We start from the raw sequence: 24,603 nt of genomic DNA, 5'->3' as shown, positions 1-24,603 counted from the left end.
TCTTCGAAACCTGCGATGAGCTTTAACTTAAAAATTTAGATAAACGCTCGCGAAAGTGCATGCCTTCAAATTATGTAAAAATGAAATGGCTAATTAAATCTTCCCACAAAGGTATTTCACTTTAAACGGAATTAAAAATACGCATAGTTTAAATTGTTTGTTGTTCGAAGTCAACGATAATTAATTTTGTAGAAATTTTTTAATTAACTTATACAGACTTTATTTTAACTTAGTTAGACTATATTTTTGTTTTGCGTTTCTAACAAAAGTATTGTATACAACTCCAAAAAGATTTCTTTTATCTAGTTGATACGTTATTGTTTAATAAATTTTTTATTTGAAATTCATAGCGCATTGTAGGATTAAATGTTAGATCATGTATAATATTATTTTATGAGCAAAAATCTATTATTGGATATTCAATAAATAGTACTTAGCGAAGCTTAGTACTTCGGTTTAATGGTTCAGCGTCAGTATAAATAAAATTTGCATTGTACATTGTTGTAATTTTGCTGCATTCATGCGGGAGAAGTTAATCGATATTTATTCTATAAAGTTAAAAATTGGATTATTTAATCCTTGGATCTGCTTATTTAAACTGCTCCTATTCTGTTTTATTTGAAAAATATCAAATGACTAAAAATAGCTTTGTTTCGAAATCCAAATGTATTCAAAGAAAAAAAATATTTTGAAACAAATGACTTTTTCATAATTTTGTGCGGAAAATGATTTGAACAGAAGCGAACGACGCTTAATGCCCGGTTTTATTTGTTTTTTTATTCCGCTTTTTCATTGTTTTTCTTTTTTCATTCCACTAAGCTTCCGCTTAAGATTAGATTTTCTTGTTATCGAGTATTATGTTGTGGTTTGTGTGTGTTTGCCTTATAAATATATAAATTTATGATGAACCGTTCCTATTATTTTGTTTTATATATTTTTCAGATAAGGATACTTTACCACAACTATAAACTTAGCTGCCTAAATGTTAAACACTAATATCTAAGTCAACAATAAATTTCCAAATATTTGTGTAACTGAATTTAAATATTATCTGATATTGTAACGATTGGAAAACTGCCAATCCGCTTTGTGAATGAATATTTGAAAAGTTGAAAATAGAGAAAAGAACTCTAACGGGTTTTTCAATATCTTAAGCTTCTGTATTCAAAATATTTTCATAATATGATAGAGGGCACAATGTAAAGTTTGAAAGGGGATTAATTTTAAAATGCTCATAGAAACACAATATTTAAACTAAGATTGGTCTACAAAAAATTATTAATCTTTTATTTAATTGATAAATACTACATTTATTTTCCTTTCAGTAAAAATAAGCTAAAAAACATAATTTTGTAAAGTTTTATGTAAAGTACTCAGTTAACGATAAATAGATAGAATTTTTTGTAATAAATTTTCACGTAGAATGTCATTAAGTAGAACAAAATCTATTGAAAATTGCCCAAAGAGAAGTGTTTTAAACTTTAGATATTTCTAATCAAGAATTTATTTATTGACATTTTAATTTCGATTGCAAACTATTTTAGTAGTAGTATTTTATTTACGTCGTATTAGAGCTACACAATGGACTGTTACCGAAGTCAAGCATCACTGGCTGCGGCCAGTGTGTGGGTGGGTGACCACTTGGATTAGTCTGTGTAGGAGCCGAGGGTGTGCGGTATTGGTCCTCGTTAAACTGTTATACCGTAAAGTGCTCGACTTCGCGTGCAGGTCGTCGGCCTATCGAAGCGGGGGTGCCATCCCCTCTGCAGAGAATCAAAATTGTGATGGCATGTCTTCGGATCATTCTCAGGGATATTTCCCAGATCGTCGCCAATAGCCAATTGTGCAGCCCTAGCGCGACGTAAATGAACTAAAATGTGCTGTTGATGGTGGTCTGGTAAACATGCCTGAGAAGGATCCAAAGACATACCATCAAAATTATGATCATCTGCAGAGAAGATGGCTCTCCCACTTTAGCACCCCAACAACCTACGCGAAAAGTTGAGCACTTCACGGTAGAACAATTTAACGAAGATTGATACCGCATACCCTCGGTCTTTTCTCTCCATCATTGGTATTTACCAGCTCACTAACCGCTGCCAGTGATGCTTGACTACGATGATCTATTGGGTACAGTGTCTTACGATCAGTCTTCTGTAAGACTACAAAATATTGAACTGTACTTAAGTTATTGTTTCTCATTGCAGAAATATTTAAAAAAAATCAACCAAAGTGTTTTACTTGTTCTTTCAAGTTTTCACTGTTTTTACCTATTAAACTATTCTTAAAATTCAACGTTTCGTTCAATTTACTCGTTAAAAATCGAGTTTCGTTTCATGAGAAATCACAATTCAAAATGTCAGAAAATACAAAGGCCGTTCTATAAAAACAGAGTATAATCATAAATTAAAATATATATTTACAACAAGAAACATATCATTCTTCTTTACACTACCTGCCCTCTGATGATAAAAGCCTCTGTCTGATGATGCCTCATTGTTCAATGCACTTTTTAAGACAAGTACACGGAGGAAAAAATTCTGGTAAAATAAACGTACTGTATTGTAATGACAATTCTAGTAATAAAAAAAAAATACATATTTCTGGTAATAAAAACCAAACTATACAATGTAACGATTTACTGAAATTCTGGTTTTAGAAATTATTGTTCTAATTACCACACATTTAGTAAAACATACAGAATTAAAAAGTTAATTTAACCGAATAAATGATAATAAATTTAACCGAATTAATAACCAGTATAAAAATTTTACCGACTGCATATACTTGTTACATTAATAGATTTTATTTAATTTTCTTCTCTTAGCAATCAATGCTGTCCAGTTTAGCATTTAGTAAGCTATTTTCTAAAAAACTAGCAGAACAATATTATACTAGTAAAAAATATTATATACTATGAAAAAAATTATATACTAGTAAAAAATATTATGTAATTTATTTTCTATTGCTTTGTATTTTGAAGAATATACTACTAGATTTGCAATTAAAAGGATAGTATTTATTTACACAGTCACAGTTCACACAGTTGTGGCGAATACAATTCATAAAAATTAGGAATAATTTTCAATAACATTTACATACTAGAATAGATCTTTTTATCCTTCGTCTAGATTTGTTAACTATCAAAAATTCTTATCCAATATTTCAAATATTCGATTTCAATAAAGACAAGGTTTAGCACTTATTAACGAATGCCACTAAAAAGTGCTTTTAAATTTTGATAAATGACTCTGTCTGTATCGAAAGTCTATTCAGTTATTGGCATCCTGTTATTGGCATTTTTAATATTAATTTCCACTTGATGAAAAATCTTTATAGTCGCCCCAGAGCTCGAATAATAAGTTATCTAATTTCTTATCTGATTAATGAAAATTAAAAGGTATTGCTCGATCTTAGAAGATTTGTTATTTTTCAATATAAAAGATTTGTTAATAATGGCTCCTATCTTGTTAAGTCATTTTGTATTTTTCGACTTTATTTTATTCTATTTTAACTTTATTATCTCAGCTGATTTCAATCGATATTACTTTGTGTAGACAATTTTTTTGTACGAAGATATACATTAATATCGATTTGGATATTTTTATTATTATTATGACAATGTAGTTTAACTTTAACAACGCAGGTGATTTTAAAAAGAAATTAATACTGTTGTTGAAATTTATGACAAAAGATATGTAATCAGACATTTTAATTTTAATCTTGGTCTTACAAAATTAAGTGATTATTATTTATATCAAAAATCATAATTTTTGTACACCTGCAAAATTACTCAAAGATAAATATAATATTTTTTATACTTTTCACGCATGCATAGTGCTATAGAAAAATCTCTTTTAACTCATTTAATTGATGTAAAGAATTTCAAAACTTAAGGCTACACAGTACCCTAAAATTCGCAAAAATATGCAAAAAAATATTTTTGCATTTTTGGGTGGCTAATGTGGTTGGGAAGCAAGTTGAAAAATTTTGCATCTGAGATCTAATTAGTTTTAGAGATATTAGGATTTTTCCGAGTTGTGTCAGACTCACAATTTGACAAGCGAGGGGGCGTGGTTAGTTTCGTTTTCTTTTAAATCTAATTTTAAAACTTTTTTTTTCAAAAAAAGACTTATTTTATTTCGATGATTATTAATTTTCACTTTCTCCAAAAGTTATCAAATTTCACTTTCACTTCTAGAAGCATTGTTGTTTATTTATGTTCGGTGTTTGATGGATGCGTTCTAAAGTTGTGTTTTTACTAAATTTTTATTTATAAAAAGTCTTTTTTAAGACTAATATTTTTTAATTTATAAATACATTCGTAACAGAATATTTGTTATACTTGATTGACTGAATATTTATATAATTATGCTAGCTATTTCTTTAATCCTATTGCTTTGTTTGTCTAAACCAATGTTACGTGTATTTTAGCCGATACAGGTTACATATAAATTTTAAATGTGAAAAAATATAATACTATTAATATTCAAGTAAATTAGTGTTTTTGGACCAGCAATAAGTTTGTTTATAATATATTAAGAAAGTAGGACTGTACAAGCATTTTTAGTTTTGGTTTTATGGTTCTCTTTACTTTAAATGTCATTTTCTCAGACTTTCTTTTTTGTTGATGCCACTGTTTTCGATTCCCTAAGGCTTTTTTCCCTTTAAAGATAAAGCCTTGAAATTTTTTGTAGAAACTTTTATGTATATACAGACCAAAAGTTAGTATGGATTTCAGTGTGAGATGTATACATTTTTTTTAATAAAAATTTGAAGTTGGAGTTTTTAGAATTTTCGGGTTTTCCACGTGTTTAGTAACGATAAAAATAATTAAGATTCAACTAAGTATCAGAGCATCAAATCCATACTAACTTTTGTTCCTAATAATCTAAGATATTTATATTATTTAAAATAACTGAAAAATTTTGAAAATTAAAAAAGTTATAAAAATTTAAAAAAATCTTGAATTTTTTAAAAAAATTTAAATTTTTTAAATTGTGGTTTGTCGATTTCCCTTTTCTTTTTGAAAATCAGTTTAATAATATAATACAAATGAAAATCTATTATTACTTTTAATATTACAGGCCTTAAAAAATTTTTTTAAAAAAGGGTACCGTGTAGCCTTAAAGAAATTATCAAATGCATATAGCTTTTAAATGATGTTGTTATGACTTTGTAAGCTAAAAATGTATCGTATTTCAAAATTTATATTTTTAAATATTTTCATTTTGGTAAAGCATAATTTTCGACAGAGAGAAATACTAGTCTGAGAAAAAATAATTTGGTCAAAACTACCAGAATATGAAAAAATTTAACGTGTTTCTGGCTCTATGATAATACCAAAAAGCTCTGTAATTGTTACCGAAGATCTTTGGTAATGATTTTGGTAAAAGTATACGAATAAAAGTATACAACAAAATACGGTATTATAATATGTGATAAAATTTGGTATTTTTATCACGATACCTTAGAGCATGGTATTAAAAACTATTTATTTAGTTAAATTTACACTTCAGTTTTATTTTTTTTTATTAAATGTGCGGTAATAAGAACTATAATTTTAAAAACCAGAATTTTAGGTATATCGTTACCATATGAACGAAAAATTACCAAATGAATGCAATGTAAAAAATCAAGGTAAAAAGTAACGGCATTCAGGATGCCGGTGCTTTTTTTTTTACCGTGCATGTAACCTTTTTACCGTCCGTAATCCCTTTTTACTGGAACATGTTATATAACATATAATCTGATATACTATAAATTGTACTGTACAATTTTCATTAAAATTACTTAATCACTCTAATTAAATAAGTATTACTGCAAAAATTAAGATATATTTTAAAGTAAAAATGAATTTAACAGATGATGCATCCAAAGTGCCGGTACTTAACACCATAATTTGATCCGGAATTTTTTACAGTGTGGCTTATCATATATTTTGGTTTTTCTTACAAAAATTATGTTTTTTTTTTTTTTTTTTTTTTTTTTTTTTTTTTTTTTTTACTGGAAGTGCTGGTATTATTCAGTACAAGAATTTTACCACATTTTTTTCTTCATGCTTATCAAATTTTTTCATTTCAGAAATTTTGCTGTCATATATATCAAATTATAAACTCATGGGATGCGTTTTAAAAGTTATAGTATTATTTTTTTCATATTTATTTATAACAGTTTTATTTTTATAAAAGAAGGATCATAAGATACGTTATTATAAAAACCGAACTCTTCCTAAATAGTAATATCCGTAAGTTCAACTTTTGTATCTTAGACGCTTCCTCATATTAAAAGATCATAAATTTCTTTTCTAAATATGCATCAAAATAAAAGTGAACGTTTCTAAAATATATCAACTTTTTATCCTTGCGTTTTCAGAAAAATTAGAACCAGCATCACTAAAGAGAATAGAAAAAATATTCTTAAGTATATTTACTACTTGTCTCCAGATTTTAAATTAGTTTACTTTAACAATACTATTTTCTATTCCTTTTACATAATATATCAAGTGAAAAACACATTTGATATTCTTTCGAAGAACGGCAATTTTTAGAAAAATATATATTTCTTAAATTTTTTTATACATTTACTGCTTCTTTGATAAAAAAAAAAAGAATTTAAAACCATAATATATAGTTCAAAGTGCCAAAAAATGAGTTTTTTTTAAAAAAAATGTATCTTAGTAATTTTAGTATCTTTTTAATCTTTTGTAAACACTAAAAATATTAAGCTAAATTTTATTAAGAACCTAAAGCTGATTATAATGCAACTAATCAAGCAATCAAGAACATACTTCAAAGTTCTGAAGCATAAAATCAATGTTTGTTTTATCCTTCTAAATTTTTATTGATAATATTTCGACTGGCAACGTCTTCTTGAATTCATCATCTTAGAAAATAATTTTTGCGGAAATATTTAGTGTAAAAGGAAATATTCGAGATACTTTTCAAAATCCATCCTACGGATATTTCATATTTTGAATGCATGTTTCAGAAAATTAAAGTTCTTTCTAAAAGACTGCATATTTAAAACAAATTATTCTTGTGAAATTTGATAAATTGATTCCAATAACGTATAGAATGAAAGATAGCGATATCTCATTTTTATTAAAGTAGCACTTATTGTATCAGATACTTACATAATCAAATTCATTTTCCTTATTAATGTTTCAAAATACATATCATAAGTAATATTTGATATCTTCTCAAGTCTTTCAACTTTTCATCATTACAGGAAAGTGGTTTCATCTTTAAAATATTAAAATCGCATTTGTTTGAAAGGGAATCAATTCATCGAATTATTCCAGTTATTTTGAATTAGAAACGACTTTCACGGTAGTATCGGTAGCTTTAAGCACTTCTTTAAATATATAATAACAGTAAGACACTTAGTAATAATAAAGCTAACGAAATATATGTATCATTGTTAAGTAAATATTAATGTATTGATAAATTTTAGATATTGGATTACACTGTGGAACAATTTATTTATTTATTTATTATCATTTTTTTCTGTTGCATGAGATTTTTTAATAGACCTTAGATACTTTCATATCGCTGATTTTAAATCTGCAATCGGTTTTTCTCTCATAGCCACTGTAAAATGACTTTTTAGTCTGTTTTTTGCCGTAATGTGTAAGTTTAAAAACGTTTTATATAACAAGAGGCCTCATAAATGTTGCGTCAAACTTGTAGGGAAGTTAGAGTACGTCATCAGGACTAAAATCGCATAGAAAACCATGATGTCTGGAAAGGTCGTTATAAGCCGCTAGCGGAGCTCAAAATAATAGGACGGTCATAATCGGGAATTGACGCTAGCCGTGTACGACGACATTGCCGTTTTAATCCTGTAGCCGCAGTGGCTCAGGGGATTGAGCGTTAGCCTCCCGATGAGGTGACCCAGGTTCAAATCTCAGCGGTTGGTAGTTGATACGAATTCTGTATCGGCTTGCACTGGCCACAGTGCTTTTGTTAAATATCTTCAGTGGTAGACGAATCATGGGTAAGAACCTCCTTGCTTTCAGGCTGATTATGGGTGGTTTTCGTCTTTTTTCCCTCTGCATGTTACGGGAATGCAGGTTAGTTCCATCAAAAAATTCTTCCATGACGTCTAGCTTGTTCCGATGTTTAAACCAAGAGCTTCCTTGTCTTCTAGGTTGGGTTCGAAAAATACAAGGCTGTGTAGTAAATCGTTTTAAAATAAAATGAAATTTTAATCCTCATGATATGTCCTAACTCCCCTAGAAGTTCGTCGCAGCATTTACGCGACCCCCTGTTACATATAGCATTTTTAAACTTGCACATTTCGACTTAAAATAGACTTACAATGTCATTTCGAAATGTCTAAAATAAATTTTACTTACGTAGCTTTATTTGCTTACTTCACCTTACTAATGAAACTAAATTTCTGCACTCATTTATTATCCTAACTTAGAGAAAATTAATTTCATGAAAGAAATTATTTTTAACAGTTAGTTAATATTTTCAGTTTTTTAAATATTAATTAATGAAAATGCATTCATAGTTATTAGAAATAGAAAAATACACAATATAGGAGAAGGAAATTTTATATGGTAAAATTTGATTGCAACTTAAAAATGCTTATATTTTTTATTAATAAGTGTCCAACTTCTTACTAGTTAAACTAGCTCTCCTAGATAAACTGCTTAGGCGACAATTTCCATATTGCAACTCTAGTGTTTTGAGAGTTCTCATTACAAATCCTTAGTAAACAAGGGATGTTTATTCAGAGGAATTACGATTGAGCGACGAAATTCGTAATCAAATGCTAACTTTGGACACATTAATTGCGATTTTTTGTTGTTCTTTCATTAAGATTTTATTTTTAGCGCGTGAAAATCTACTCATTTGATTAAAAGTTGTTCTAGGTTTTTATTTTATTCGTAATTCGTAACGTGCTGTGAAGAGACACTTAAAATATAGTGCTTAACAACAAGATTTCATTTAATTTGTTATGAAGAAAGTTTAATGATTTTGTGAATCGAAGACCTTAATTACAATTAGATGTCGTTATGGAAAATGCTTCTTTACATATTTTTAGTATAGATAAATATAAGCATATAATTTATAATTAAAAGTACAAAAAAATAATGAATGTTAGTTTTAGAAAAATTGCCTTAAATAATAATTGTTCTGATCGAAGTTATAGTGCTTGGTGATAAGGCAGATGTAATACGTCTCATAAAGGTTTACATGAATAAAATATCTGAATTGTTTAAAAAAAACAATATCTAACATGTGTAATTACATAAAATGAAACAGAGAAAATTGAAAAATGTAGAACTATTTGCATATGAGTCAATTGAGGAAATGTATATATATATATATATATGAAGACGTGCACATATTAAGTGGTTACATAGTGATGGAAATAATGAAGGTAAGTTGTACATATATGTACAAATTTTGGAAGTCACACCTGGCAACAAATCGCTTCAGTCAACTCAACATTGCAAAAAAAGCCTATTTTCTAAAGCTTTTATGACATTAAATGAGATATAGACGACAGATGTAATTTGATGTTTGAAGTGTTGTGGTGGACTATGTCAGGTGTTGATCAAAATTTCATTTTTCATGCTTGTCACCAATCATGCGCTTGTAGTTTGCTATTTTTGTTGCCACACATTCAAAAGTACCGTTTGAGTAAGATTAACACGGTACTGTGGTTATAAGATGAACTGTACAGTCTCACCCAAAGAGGTTTCCATATTACTGTGGCAAGCATTTCTGCACTCTATTCTCATGGAAGAGGATAAAAATTAAGTCTTTGCGCTAGCAGAAGTCATTGGTAATTTTGAGAAAGACCTTTAATAGAATGGTTATAATTTTTATGAAAATTAAAAGCATTGAACGTGTGTGGATGAAATGTGACTTTTCAAAATTAGCTTTTAATCAACCCAAAATTATCAATATCGTGTACAATTAACAAAATTAAAATAAAAATGGTCAATGGTCAAATTGACTATGCCAACCTATTTTTCGATTCCATCCTGGACTTGGTGAAAATATAAAAAAGAGTCTAGCTAACGACCCGTCATACCTAGGCAAATGATGAAAGCAGACTTCGATCTCCAGGTACAAATTTTGACAGAATAAAAAAGTTTTCCATCATTAGATCTTGGCTATGTATCCATATATCGTGATATATAAATATTTTGTAATAATCGCGATAATGATAAAATATATATGATCACGATATATCGTGAATACGATGAATATCGATAACTATCAACAATGATAAATATTAAGATCGAAAAATATCTACAATTATAATATCAGTAAATATTGTCAACGATAATATTGTGACTAACTCAATGAATAAAGCTTTTTCAGTTAATGATCATTTGCTTCAGTTTCAGTGTTTCACAGTTCAAGGATTTTGAAATCAGAGCAGTTGGGCTAAATGAATCATCGTTATTGAGTGTTTCATTATCGAAACTTTTGTAAGGAAAGAAAGCAAAACAGTGTCTTTAAATTTAAAAAAAAAATCAGTTATGTTCAAAAATATCGTGATTTATCAAAAAATATCGAAGTTTTCGGATGATTTATCACAATATCAAAAATTCTAGTATCTCCCAGAATTAACCATCATATGGAATAGAGTGAAGTCCACTAAAAGCAGTCTACTACTGTCCCGAAAAGGAAATAGGCGAAAAGATTTGGATAGACAATAAGAAGAAAAGTAGATAGATTGACAAACATGTACTATTTATTGGTCAAATGAATCGTGTGTGAGGACTAACGTCTCATATGCTTTAGTTGTAATTTGTGTGAGTATTTATGTTGGGGCCTCATTAAAGACCTTCAAAAATACCTTTATTTCTCAGTAGGATATTTAATTTTTCTTATACAATTCGAAATAAATATGCATTCATAATGGTTGTAGAGATTACTTTTAAATATGCTACTTCGCTATTACTTGATTGAAAACTTCATTCGCTTCAAAAATATACAAATATGAAAAAACAGTCGACATGTTTCAAGTGCTTTAAAAATTGTCTCTCATTTTCAAGACGTTTTGCCAAGTCTTAAAAATGGGCTCCTATTTTTGAAGTGCTTGTAACATGTCGACTGTTCTTTTTATCTTCGTATATTTTTGAAGCGAATGAAGGTTTCAATAAGGTAATATTTCACCGCTTCAGTTTCTTAGGATTATTTATTTAATGTTATTACACTGTTAGAAATTTCTCTGAAAAAATGGTTTAATAACTATTTATTGAATGGTTATTTTACCATATTTAATCAAAACAGTCAAATAACCATAAAAAATGGTAATCAAACTGTTAAAGTTTGAGAAAAACTGTTTATCAACTGCTTTCACCTAATACTTAACCGTATTAGGTGAAAGCAGTTGATAAACAGTTTTTCTCAAACTTTAACAATTTGATTACCATTTTTTTATGGTTAAACTACCCGAATTTTATCGCATCCACTAGAACCACCAAATTAAGCTACTTAGTTCTTTGCAACTACGGACATATCATAGCCGAGTGGGCTTATGCGTCAATCTCATGACAGGCAGACCTGGAGTTCGAGTCCTAGTATTGACACCACAATGTTTCCTACATTCCCTTCAACACATGAAGAATTTCCAGTACCGGTACTCTCCAATGCCCACTACCTTACGAAAAGCCGAGATCCTATGTCTAGTTGAATAATAATTATAATTTTTTTACGTTTGTGAAAAATGCTAGTAGTAAATGGTTAAAAAACCGTATAGTTTTGTATTCGTGGTTCTATAACCATACTTTTTGTAAATGGTTTCAATGGTCCATAATGGAAAAAGTGTTCTTTACCTAAAACTTTACGAGTAATCGGATGGACAAGATAGTTGCCAGTTATTTTACCGTAGTTTTAGAATGGAAATTTTAACAGTGTAGAATGGCTTTTCAAATGCTTTATCGTCATATGAAGTGATACTTTTTTGCAAATTGTATGCTATTTTCATAACTGCTGTAAGTGTGCAACAATTATGCCTGACTGTTAGATCAAGTTTAGCCTATCTCTTGATGATAATTCAGAAAAAGTCGCGAAACATCAATATAGAGAAAAGCGTCAATTTTGTGAAAAGAAAAAAGATTTGCGGTCTTAATTTTCAATATTTAAAATCTTACTCTAATGTCTCATTATTTGGACTCATAAAAATATACAGAAACTGAGAATAAGGCAGTGATTTTGGTAATTTTTATCTATGGGGGAAAATTTTGCTAAATTGGTGGTTTTTAAGAAAGTTTAATAACTTTTAAAACATTTAAGTTATTTGCCCGGATAATTCTTCACGACAAGATGGTATACATATACTTTAAAATTATAGCTTTGCTTCAAAGGTAAGGCACTTAAATTGTGGCTTTTTTATTTACCTTAGCGAAAGAGCTTCGGTAAACTATGTTAAATCAGACGCTCAAAATACTTTCTCTGAATAGACAAATTTTTTTCCTTTTGTTTTATATTTACTTTGTTATTATTTCAGAAAAATTGATAACTTTGTTTTTCTTCCTCGCCCAAATCACCCTAACATTAGTTTTGACAGTTTAAATAAAATGTTTGCTTATAATACATAGCTCTAACAATAATTCGATTCATTTTTCTTTCCTTTTTTTTACAGGCGCAAATTTATTATCTAATCCCCAATTTCAAGGCTGAAACCATCAACTGAAGAGGTAGATTCTACTTGATTATTCTTTTTTTGTTATTTATTGTGGTATTTAAAATAGGAAGGAGATTACCAGATTGAATCATTAAATAAATAGAATTCATCCATCATTAAGCGTGAATAAAAACTGAATCTGTCAGCGGTTAGTAGAGTTCAATGAATTTAATTATTTAAAGATTAATGTTCCGTCCCTCAATGCTCCTTATCAGAAGGCGATTGCTTGGAAATGAAGGAACCTTATAGATCTGCTTTTCGTTTAGGTACCATAAAATTAAAATAAAAAAAAGGTTTATATCGTTTGTATGGTTTAATTATTCTAATACACAGCAATTTAGTTTTTGTGAGTTCTTAATGTGTTTTTGAAGGAATTAGTTTAATTAATATGTAAAGGCGATGCTGTTAAGGTATGAAATTTAATGCAGCAAAAGACTTTTTATCGGTTATTTCTTCACGCGTGAAAGTATGATAGTTTAATTAATTGAAAATTGAACGAATATTCGGTGCGTTTTAGGTAAATTTAATTTCTTTGCTTTTATTTTCTTAAATTAACAAGAATACCTTAAATTATTTTCTGTGTAAAATAACGATCTTTCCATAATTTATACCTTATGTTCTTTTTTGGGAGATATTTTAATATCATCTTAAGTTCACGAATATTATTATTTTTCAATATAAATTTCATATAAATTATTTTTAAATAAACATTTCCTTAAAAACTTTTTAAGACAGCAGGTATCAACCATTATTTGGTAAATATTTTGCCTCAAATTAGTTTAATATAAAACATTATATTAGTATAAAATAATAAAAGCTAAACAAAAAGATTTTCCTTCATTTTTTACAAATCATTTCATTTGCGTGACTTTTATAGTAAGTATATTTCCCTTAAAATTTATTTTTCTGCTAATTTCATGAATTTTGATAACTTAACAAAATCTTACAGAAAAATTGCTACTAATGAAATAATGCTCAGTGAAATAATGCTTGTAGGCATGCTTGCCTTGAAGCTTATAATAAGGTTTTTACCTTTAAAGGTTTATATTGTACTTATTAGTATTATTTGTAAGTAATATATTTGTTATTTATAATATATAATAACTTAACGTAATATATCAAATCAAAAGATCTGTTAGTGCTCCATTTTTATTGTGTTACACAAATTACTTCCAATGCAGCAGAGAAAAGTATAAATAACAATAAAATAACGTTAAAATGCCACATGGTTAGGGGTATTTTAGCGTTTCGACCTAACGTTTTATTCTGATTTAATGGTAGTCTCAAATCCGTTAAATAAGCGCTAAAATTTGTGTTATTTTTTACCTAAAAATGACCAATTTTTTCCCTTATTTTGACTATACTGAATTTCGTAACCAATTTTTGACCTTAAATTGACGAAATTAGTTTCTTTTTTAATTTAATGTTTAAGTTTTTTTAAACTGAAATACTAACGTATTTTTTCTATTATATGATTTCCGTATTATTTTAATTTTATTGATAAATATACTCAAAATAAAATTATTATTTCTAGTAATATTTGAAATAGATTCTGTTCTTTGTTTTAAATTTGGATTATAATTCACGTAGAATATATGTACAATAAAAGCTGAAAATCAGAGATGAGTAGTTTTTTTGTTACAAACTAATAAATAATTAAATTAAAAAGAGCAATGAGATTCAAAATAATAAAAGTTTACTTTTTAGCATATACCCTCTAAATAATTTACAGATGGAAAATAAACAATTTAGGCTACATTCACAACCAAAACAGATTACACATTTCTTATCCTTTGCATTTCAATCTGAGGAATCCATTTGGGATTGAATAGGTTTTTTAAGACATTTGGGGAAGATGTTTTGTTGATAGACTGTAGAAAAAATATTTTGGAAGCTTTTGTATGAAAAATATAAAATAAAAAAAAGGAAACATTGGAAAAAGAACACAGAATAAAAGAAAAATCTCGGGAGATAATTCTGAAAGAAGCCGTTAGTCGAAAATGTAAGATAAGACTGCAAGAGTATAGTATGCAGGAATTAATTGTGTGAATAACTCTTGCTTAATTAAAAAGATTAAAAATTCATAAGGGCATCATGCTATTTTTAACATTTTTTAATAAAAAAAGTATAAAAACACACACTTGGATTTGGTTTCACTTAATTATAAAATTATATTTTATATTATTAAAGTCTCTTTTTTTTAATTAGACTGATATATACTGTGCATTTTTATTGGCTGTACTAAAAAATTATTTTAACAAATTCAATATTTAAGTGAAAGTAAAACGGCAAATTTCCTTATAGCGTGTTTTTAGAAGCTAAAAAAAGAAGGTCCACATATGTAGACCAAGGTAATGAAGAGGATAAAGTAACTCTTTATTTTGTTTCTTATAAGAGTTGCCATATTTACAGTATGCTTCCCAAAATTATTTTCCATTTTCTCCATAAATTTGTTTTAAACTTTAACCACATATGAAGAAAATAATTCTGGTAAAATTACCGCACTGTACCGTAAAGACATTTCTGATAATAAAACCAAAACATACGGTATTTAAATATTTAAACCATTCATATGGTAAAGATTTAACGGAAATTCTGTTTTTTTAAAATTATAGCTCTTATTACCACACATTTAGTAAAATACAACCTTGAAAAATAAATTTAACCCAGTAAATGGTTTTTATCCAATGCTTCAGGGTATCATGATAAAGTTAGAAAATTTTGCAACATTTACTAAATATTAACACATATTATGAACCAATATTTTATTGTTGATTTTACCAAAATCATTACGAAAGTGCTTCGGTAAAAATCCTCTTGCATTTTGGTGTTCGCACAGAGCTAAAACTGCGATGAATTTCACCATACTTTGGTAGTTTTAATCAAATTTTTCTTCTCAATGCAGTATCTATACAGATAGATTTATACTTACAGAATTGGCAATCTGCTATAAAGAACAATTGTTATAATTTAAACTCAATACCAATTAATAACAATTTGTTATTTAATAGGTAAAATTTAAAATCGATATACCATAAATTTAAATAAAAAAATGCAACACTCAGAAGCCGTAAGCAAATATTTCACCCCATTAGAGGGGAAAAAATGAAGCCAAGAGTTTTTGCGTCATCAAGTTTCTTTCTTATGCTGAAGGTATGTATTATGTTATTCGTTCTGCTTCGTAAGTTTGACTACACGCAATAGCCGCGTGACATTTTTTATGTTTCTTATTAAAATATAGTGCGTATTTCTCTCCATTTTCGTAGAAAATATGGCTTATAGAGTTTATTCGCCCTCTCCATGACTCTAAATATTTATTAGATTATGGCACTCCCCGGCTACTGCCCGGGTTTCTTCTTAAAATCACCAGGTGATAAATAACGAATAGTAAATTATCTTTTTTGTTTATATATATAAATGTATTCGTAGCGAACGTCCTCACATTTAGATACACTCTTGTAATGATAGGTTCAACATTGAATTTTACTTACGGTTTCGTAAACCATAATGCTGTGCAAATTTTCCGCATCATTAATTAGGTAAAAAATTTAACAATTTATCAGTTCAAATTGAACCTTTATATCATGTTATTAAGTTTGAGAAATAATATAATATGGTTTGACTTAGTAGCATATTATACGAAGAAAACAATTCTGGTAAAATTACTGTACTGTATTGTAATGACATTTCTGGCAAAAAAAGAAACATAATTCTAATTAATAAAACCAATATATGCGGCATTTTAACTATTGAGTTGGTCATTTTTTCGCTAATATTGTAGCAAGAAATTCAGATTTACAAAATTATAGCTCTTATTACCACACATTTAGTAAAAAATAGAAAATTGAAAAGTAAATTTAACTGAATGAATGGTTTTTATGCCATAGTTTATGATATTATAATAAAATCACCGAATTTTACCACATTTGCCAAATTTTATCATATATTCTGAAAATATATTTTATAATTAATTTTATCAAAATCATTTACTAAAGTGCTTCGATAAAAATCTGAGCTATTTAGTGTTCTAGTGTAATGCCAGAAATACGGCATTTTTTACCATACTCAGGCTTGGTTGACCACATTTTTTTCTCAGTGTAAGATTGCAGGGAATTTAAGCGATATTATTGTTTATCACGTTCCTAAATTTCGAATAAGTGTGATCATAAAAAAGTAATTTTTCTGATTAAAAACATTAATCATTACGTTTCACTACGCCCCTTTGCATATCTAAGTTTCAACTAGATTTTCTCTGTTGGTTGTAATTTATAATTTAACATTGAAAACTGCTTTGCACATGTGCAAAGGGGCTTGTTTTATTACGGGAATATAATGTTACCACCAGTGTTAGTTCCAGCGTTGTTGGACGTGCTGTTTCCCCGTTGTTAGCTTCGTTAGTTTGATTTTTGCTGTTCTTTAGGTAAGAGGATTAATTGCTGCTCTGAATGAAAATATCAAAATAAAAATTCTATTCTCGTTATAGAAACTTTAAAGTGTCGAATTTCATAGTCATTATATAATTCTGGGTATAAACACGTACGTAATACATTTACGTTGGGTATCAGTGAATTTATAACATGGCACACGTAGTTTTTTAGTGACTTAACCACTGACCCGCAGTGGCTCAGTGGTTAAGGCACTGAACAGTCACTGTGAACAATTGGGGTTCGATCCCCAATGGTTGCCTGAAACCCACCCAGCTTGTCTGGGAAGTAAAGGCGGCCTGTGCGCTGTCCTGACTTCATTGCCACAATCCTACCGTTAGTCACAATACTGTGAGACTTGACCTCCATGACCACCCTTGCCTATAACGGGCAGTTGTGGGAATGTCTTTTTTACACGTAGTTTTGCAGCTATGCAAAGTTGCAAAAAGTTTTTTTCTCTCCCCAAAAAATAAAAGATTTTTTCCGTATTTTTCCTACATTCTTTGACCAATATGACAAAATTGTTATTCACTTTTAAAAAGCGTGAAGTGAATGGTTACAGTAAAAACTTCATATCCTTCAACTTCATCATCAGTACAAACTTCTTAAAGTAAAAGTTTCGTGTTCAAAAAAGAGTTCGTGCGAACTTGAAAGCGAAATTTAAGTTAAACAGATGTACAATATAATGTGCAATATTAATGTGCAACATAAATTTACATATGTTTTATCAATAGAAATCTAAAAGCGCTTTACGAGACTATGTCTTCTCTTTCGCTGTAATGCTTGTATTTCAAATTACCCTTTGTTTGCTTTCAGTGAGTTTATCATTGCTGGAGTAAAGTTCCAATTCATATGTAGTTTATCATGGATTGACTTCATCGCAACATTATTTCAATATAACCAAGATTCTTTATTCAATAAAAACTGTTTATTACCTCTCAGACGAGCAAATGTTCTAGTCTGTCTTTGAAAGTACTTGAAATAAAAGTAATTTTAATTTAATAAAAATGTATTTTAAATTCTCAAGAACCAAAGCAGAATTAAATTTTTAAGGCCTAATAATATGACCTTATCCGTATGATTTAATTATTATCATTGAAAATAAATTATTTGTGAAAATAATTTTGGTATTTCATGCAAAACAAAATTTCATATAGTTTTGCTACCAATGTATGATATATATATATATATATATATATATTTATCTGTTTTCAGCTTAATCATTGTAGTAAACTTCTTCAGCATTTCTAACAAATCTCACTAAAATGTAAAAGAAAGTAATTATTTAATGGAGTGGTATTGTTTATATTCCCAAACATATCTGTGAAAGTTTTGCGAATTATTCTCACTCGTGGGAAAAGGAACGTGATTTCTGCGTAAGTTAATATGGAGCCAACTTTCTCTAAATGTTAGAGGTATGCTAATCTTCATTTTGTTCCTAACAAGAGCTATGCTAATGCGTAGTTTCTATTTTTCATAGAATTAGTCAGATGACTGAATAGTATGGTTTATTTTTTGATTTATGGGGAATGGAATAAATTATTAAAATAACAGATGTGTAAGGTACATTATTTTTCCCATAGAAATTGCTGCGGGTGCTTTAAAGACTTTTGAAAAGGAATCAATAAAATTTAAAAGTACAATAATAAATTTTAGAAATATCAATTGATTTGAAATAAATATCAAAGTGCATATGCATTTATTTATTTTGAATATTGTTAGCGAAGAAAGAAATTCCGCCAAAATTACCGTATGTATGGTAGTGACATTTCTGGCAAAAAAAAACACTATGACTTTTGGTTAACAAAACCAATATATATGATATTTAAGCCCCTTATTTGATTTTTGTTTTGTTTGTATGGTAACGGTTTACCGGAATTTCAGGTTATCAAAATTATAGTTCTTGTTGTCACAAAGTTAGTAAAAAATACGAAACTGTAAAGTAAATATAACCGATTAAATGGTTTTATGCCATGCTCTAATGTATCATAATAAAATTACCAACTTATTCTCTTTTGCCAAATTTAATCATAAAGGAATATTAAAAATTATTATTAATTTTGCGAGAATCATTACTATAGTGCTTGGATTAAAATTATCGAGTTATTTGGTGTTTCCATAGAGCTAGAATCATGGTAAATTTTACCATATTCTGGTAGTTTTGACTAAATATTTTTTTTCAGTGTATAATCGTATGCCATTCAATTTAAATATTGTAATGTTAATTTAAGCTGCGACAAAGTACAGAAGCATTTTAATATTAAAATCTAGGAGCATTCTTTATTATAGTATTATGTTACTCATAAGAACTGCTATTTTATTTTATTTTATAACTGTCGTTGAACAGCCGACCCAATTTAGGATCTACGGCTACTGATATTCAACTCTGTAGCCTTGTAATTTTAACCCCAATCTAGAAGACAAGGGAACTCCTGGATCAAGTATTGGGTTAAATTTGCTTTCATGGAGGATTTCTTCATGGAACTTTGGAAGACAAGTTCCTACAAGGAGAGGAAAACCATGAAAACCATAAAAAAAAACTTTCATGGTTAGCCTGACGGCAAAGGGACTCAAAGTCAAGATCCGTCTACCACTCATTAAATTTTACCTCAGCACTGTGGTCAGTACAAGCCGGGTGCGGAATTCGTATCGACCTGCTATCGCTGGGATTGAACCTGGGTACTTCATTGGGAGACGAGCGCTCTATCCCTTTGAGCCACCACCGCTCATTACCGCTCAAGAACTGTTATTGTGAAGAACTGAGCGTCGATCCTCATTGCTGGTTTGAAGTCCATTCAGTTTCAATGGGTAGCAGCTTGTCTGGGAAGTAAAGGTGGCCTGTGCGCAATGCTGACCACATCGCTACAATTATGCCATAAGTCATGAAATTGAAATGACCCCCTTGGGCAGAAATGGGCTCTTGCGGAATGTTTTTATATAATGATCTTTAGTTTTTCTCTTTATTTCTTTGCTATGACCATCATCTATTTATCACACTAAATTACAGAGCATGCAATAAAACCTGACATGCTATTTTACTATTTAAAACTTTTTTTCTTGATTGTATTCATTAAAACTTAAGTTTCATTTATATAGTTCTTGAAAAAATAATTGTATACCAAAAGGAGTTTATTTGTATTTGATTTCTTTAAATGTGTCAAAGACCTAAATATTATTTTATTTCTTAATTGTTATGAAATTAAATACTAATTATTTATTTACTTTATTAACTTTTAGGCATTGCTTATAGATATTTACTTTTGAATAAAGATTGGTATCCAGTTTAAAAAATAGTATCAGGAAAGCGTTTAGTTTTATTTTTAATGCATATGTCTGAAAAGATTTTCGCAATACTCAGAAACATCAAATAACTATTTATACAATTGTGAACCCTTAATTAATTTAATGCATAACTGAATACTTTCTCCGATACATTTTTAAGCTTTAAAATATATCGAACCAGTCATGGTGAAGCTATTGAGTGCTTATTATTTATTTTCTTTTGAAGGCAGAAAGGATAATGATAAATTCAACTCTCATTCTTTGACGCAAATTTCCTATTATTAAACTTCAAAAGAATGATGGAAAATGTTTCATATGTGAAAACATATAAGGACATTTTAAATGCATATTAATCTTTAAATCTTATACAAAAGCAACGATATATTTTAAACTTGGAGAACAAAATAAATCAAATGTATTTTATTTATTTTGCATGAGTACATTTCTCTTCATAACATCCTTAAACATCCTCTTCTATTCTGGAATATTCTTCATGTTTTCTAAGCATAATACTTTTAATAATTCTAAAGTGCTTTTTAATAAGGCATATCTTTGTTAGAAAACATATTCAATTAATTTTGATTTCTTAATTTATTGATCTCCAGAAGTAGTTTTAATAATTATAGGTTCTTACAATACTAGATTTGTTATTAAAGTGAATTTTATAATTAAATTTCAGATTAATAGTTTGGTAATTTAATAAAATATTTTTGTTTATTTGAATTGATTTTAACTTGAATTTAATTTTAGGTAAAATATTTAATTAAGTCTTGTAAATATTACTTATTGAATAAATGAAATATTTTTAATCGAAAAACTCTCAAAAATAGTCAATCTTTAAATTATGTTTATTGTTGTAAGAAAACCTAATCACACTTAATGATACGATAAGCCTAAAATGCTGGTGATGAATATGATAAGGATTAGTAATGATTTATATTCACTTACATAAATGTTGTGTTCTAATGCCTTCTAGACAGGCTATGTGATGTTAAATTTAAATATACACATAATAATTTAAAATGCGCATTAATCTTGCAACAATAAATATCAAGATTTTAAACTTCGAGAAGGAAAATACTTTGTATTTATATTGTGTAAGCGTTCAAATGTTCTTTCTTTCTTCTGAGAATAGATTTATTCCAAATAATATTTCCCGTGCAAATATTACGTCGAAAGACTTTTAAATTACCTCCAAAGTAAATTCTAAAATTCCCTCGGTAAAAGAGAGAATCATTTTACTGAATTTAAACTATCTTAGGATGGAAGAAATAAAAGATTTTAACTGAACAAAATAGTTTCGAGCACTCCATGAATGGCAATAGTATTTTGAATCGTGTTTCGAATAATAGCTGAAGAAATTACTTTTTTTGTAATTATTTATTTTTTTTTTACTTTTAATTGAGAAAATTTATTTTTACTCTGGAGTCTTTTGGCTCTAAAGCTTCTTTAACGATGTAAGCTTAAATTTTTATCCGAGATATTTAACCGCTATTGGAGTCAATACATTACTTTTAAAGGACACCAATCTAGAAATTTGTGAAAAAAAAACTACTAACGTTGTTATGTTACCCACTGAGAAGCGTTAAATAGTTTTTTGAATTCGTTTATTGTGAGCGGGATTCAAAGTGCGATTGGAAGTTGATTCGCAATAAATTTAGCTAAGTTTATTAAGGGCATCGGCAGTGAGATAAATTCTTTTCAATTGATTGATTTATTTGTTAACTTTTTTTAATTATTGTCATTTTTTTCCATTTTAGCTTAAGGTTTTCAACAAATGCGTTTAATTAAAATTGAACCAATGCACAACTAACGCTAGTTTTATTACTTGTTGGCTGTGGATTTATTTTACTATAAAAAGAGTAGATTGATTTTTATGTCAAAAAGACAAAAAATTTAAAGGATTTTTAAAAAGTAGAAGAATAATATTAAGAAACCTTCATACTAAAAGAAAATAACAAAAATTTTTAAAATTCTAAATAGATAAAACTTCTTTGAAAAAAACGAGCTAAAAAGCAGCAGAAATTTCAAAAAAAGAATAAATGTCGCAATAAAGAAAACGAAGGAAATATTTCCTGATGATTTTGTTTGAGTTTCTTTTCTAAATTGGTTCTTTGTATTTCATGTTTTTTCCTGGACTTCTATACGAAACCTTCGGGGTACTGAGGGAGTTATTTTAGGCATTTGCTTCTTCCTCAATACAAAAGGTTTTGTTTTATGGCTACCGGGGCCAGTACCCCCTGAAAACGTCGGCTTCGGTGGTCATATTTTTATTTTTATTTCCTTCGTTTCCTTTAATGCTACATTAAAAAACCTAAATGTACCTAAGTTGAAATTGGAGAATTTATATTTTGAAAAAAAAATGCATAAGATCTGTACTTTTAAATATGCTCTTAAAATTTGATGAAGCTTAATATAAGCTTTACAAATAATGGGTTTTGTAAAGGTTACTGATATTGAGATCTTTTACCATATGATACATTAAAAATTTTATTTGGGTTTTGTGGAGGTAACTGAGAATAGGAGTTATTTGGTTATTCGGTTGAGTTTAGTTTTCAGTTTTGTATTTTTACTAAATATGTAGTAATATGAGCTTTAATTTTGAAAACAGAATTTCTGGTAAACCATTACCATATGAATGGAAAAACTACCAAATGAATAGTTTAAATAGTGTAGATTGGTCTTATTCATCAGAATTGTTTTTTTTTTTTTTTTTTTTTTTTTAAACCAGAAATGTTATTTTCGTACAGTAGAGTAATTTCACTAGATATTTTTTTCTGTGTATTAGTCTTACATGTTTTTCGTTATATCGCCGAAGCGATATAGAATTATATCGTTTTTTGTGCTTTATCATGCGATATTGTTATTGTAATTTAACTTAACTTTAATTTGTCTAAAGAAAATTTCATTATTACTTTCGATTTCTAATACATCTAAAATTAATTGAAATCTTTTGTTAAAATAAGGGAACATTAACATTACATTCTGAAACACATTATTAACTTAGTACTTTTTAATATGCATTTTAATTGAAGGTTAAAAACAACTATTACTTTCGAAAATTTTACAAATGACAGAAATAATTTTAATGGTAAACAGAGTTAATTTCACTCATAAGGAACTTTCTCGAAAACTGTTTGTTGTTTAATTCATTTTACTAATTTTATAGATTTCGTCCTCATTCTTTTACTTAATTTTACTTTATAAAGATGCTTTTAATTACATATTCTAAAGGTCAGACAGATGTTGTAGAAATCATACAGCTTCTTGACTGTAAAAGCCATTAAATTATCTGAAGACAATGCTTTACGTGAGAGATGAAAGAAATATGATTATCTAGAAAGCTACGTGACACAAACACAATATTCGACGTAATTTTGAACTCGGACAGACGAAGTAACTTATCTAATCAAATTCATTTCCCAGGTTTACTAGAAAAGGATATTTGCATCGTATTCTTGTACTACATTATTTAAAATTGTCTAAACTAAATTTTAGGAAGCATAATAATTTTTAAAAAATATTATTATTAACTTCTGCGCGTAATTTATTGAATACCAGCACTATATAGCAGATTTATACGTTATTCAATTTATCCGCTTTGCCGAATTATATGTTATTCAATCTATCCGTTTTGACAAATTATACGTTATTCAATTAATACGTTATAGCCTATTATTATTCCTATTCAATTTTGGAACCATGACCTTAAAACAAACAATGAACCTCTTATCGATTTTATGAAAAACTTTTAAAGGGAATCTAGCTCACATTTTTTCCGATGGAGAAGAAAACGATGAAATCCTCCATTTCTTAGCCCAACGACCCATACTACTGTATTGCATATAATAGCATGGCATGCATTCATTCCAAAACAGAACATATTTTTAAGTTGCCTATAAATATATAAATAATTGGAAATCCAGTAGTTAAAAATGTTTTTTTTTTAACTTTCAAAATTGTGTTAATTTTCAACATATATCGAAGCTAGGGCAAAAGATCTTTCCCAACCTCATAGAAGTAGGTTCATACCAAAGTGAAATCTAAACAATTGCCTATTGATATAAGATGAGATATATGAATGACGATTTATCAAGAAAAAATTCTAGTCAAACCAATGAAAACTGATTGTCTGTCATAAATGATTTGTCAAACGATAAAACATAAAGAGAACAATAAAAATCTGCCGGTTGTATAATAGCTAACGCTGGTTGTTTATATATATATATATATA

At 28.2% G+C, this 24,603-nt stretch overlaps 1 protein-coding gene across 2 annotated transcripts in view; it reads left to right on the top strand.

The window, feature by feature from the left end:
- Positions 1-24,603, top strand: part of LOC107448572 (zinc transporter ZIP3) — a 197,898-nt gene that overhangs the window by 37,967 nt on the left and 135,328 nt on the right. Inside the window, exon 2 of one of the 2 annotated variants that reach the window (XM_016063828.3) lies at positions 12,622-12,676. The exons of the other annotated variant lie outside the window; for it this stretch is intronic. The gene's annotated coding sequence lies outside the window, so the exon portion shown is untranslated. The remainder of the gene's footprint in view (positions 1-12,621; positions 12,677-24,603) is intronic. 2 annotated transcript variants of the gene reach the window in all.

Source organism: Parasteatoda tepidariorum, chromosome X1 (assembly GCF_043381705.1).
Source record: "Parasteatoda tepidariorum isolate YZ-2023 chromosome X1, CAS_Ptep_4.0, whole genome shotgun sequence".
Classification (NCBI taxonomy): Eukaryota; Metazoa; Arthropoda; class Arachnida; order Araneae; family Theridiidae; genus Parasteatoda; species Parasteatoda tepidariorum.
This window is presented reverse-complemented; position numbering and strand designations above follow the sequence as displayed.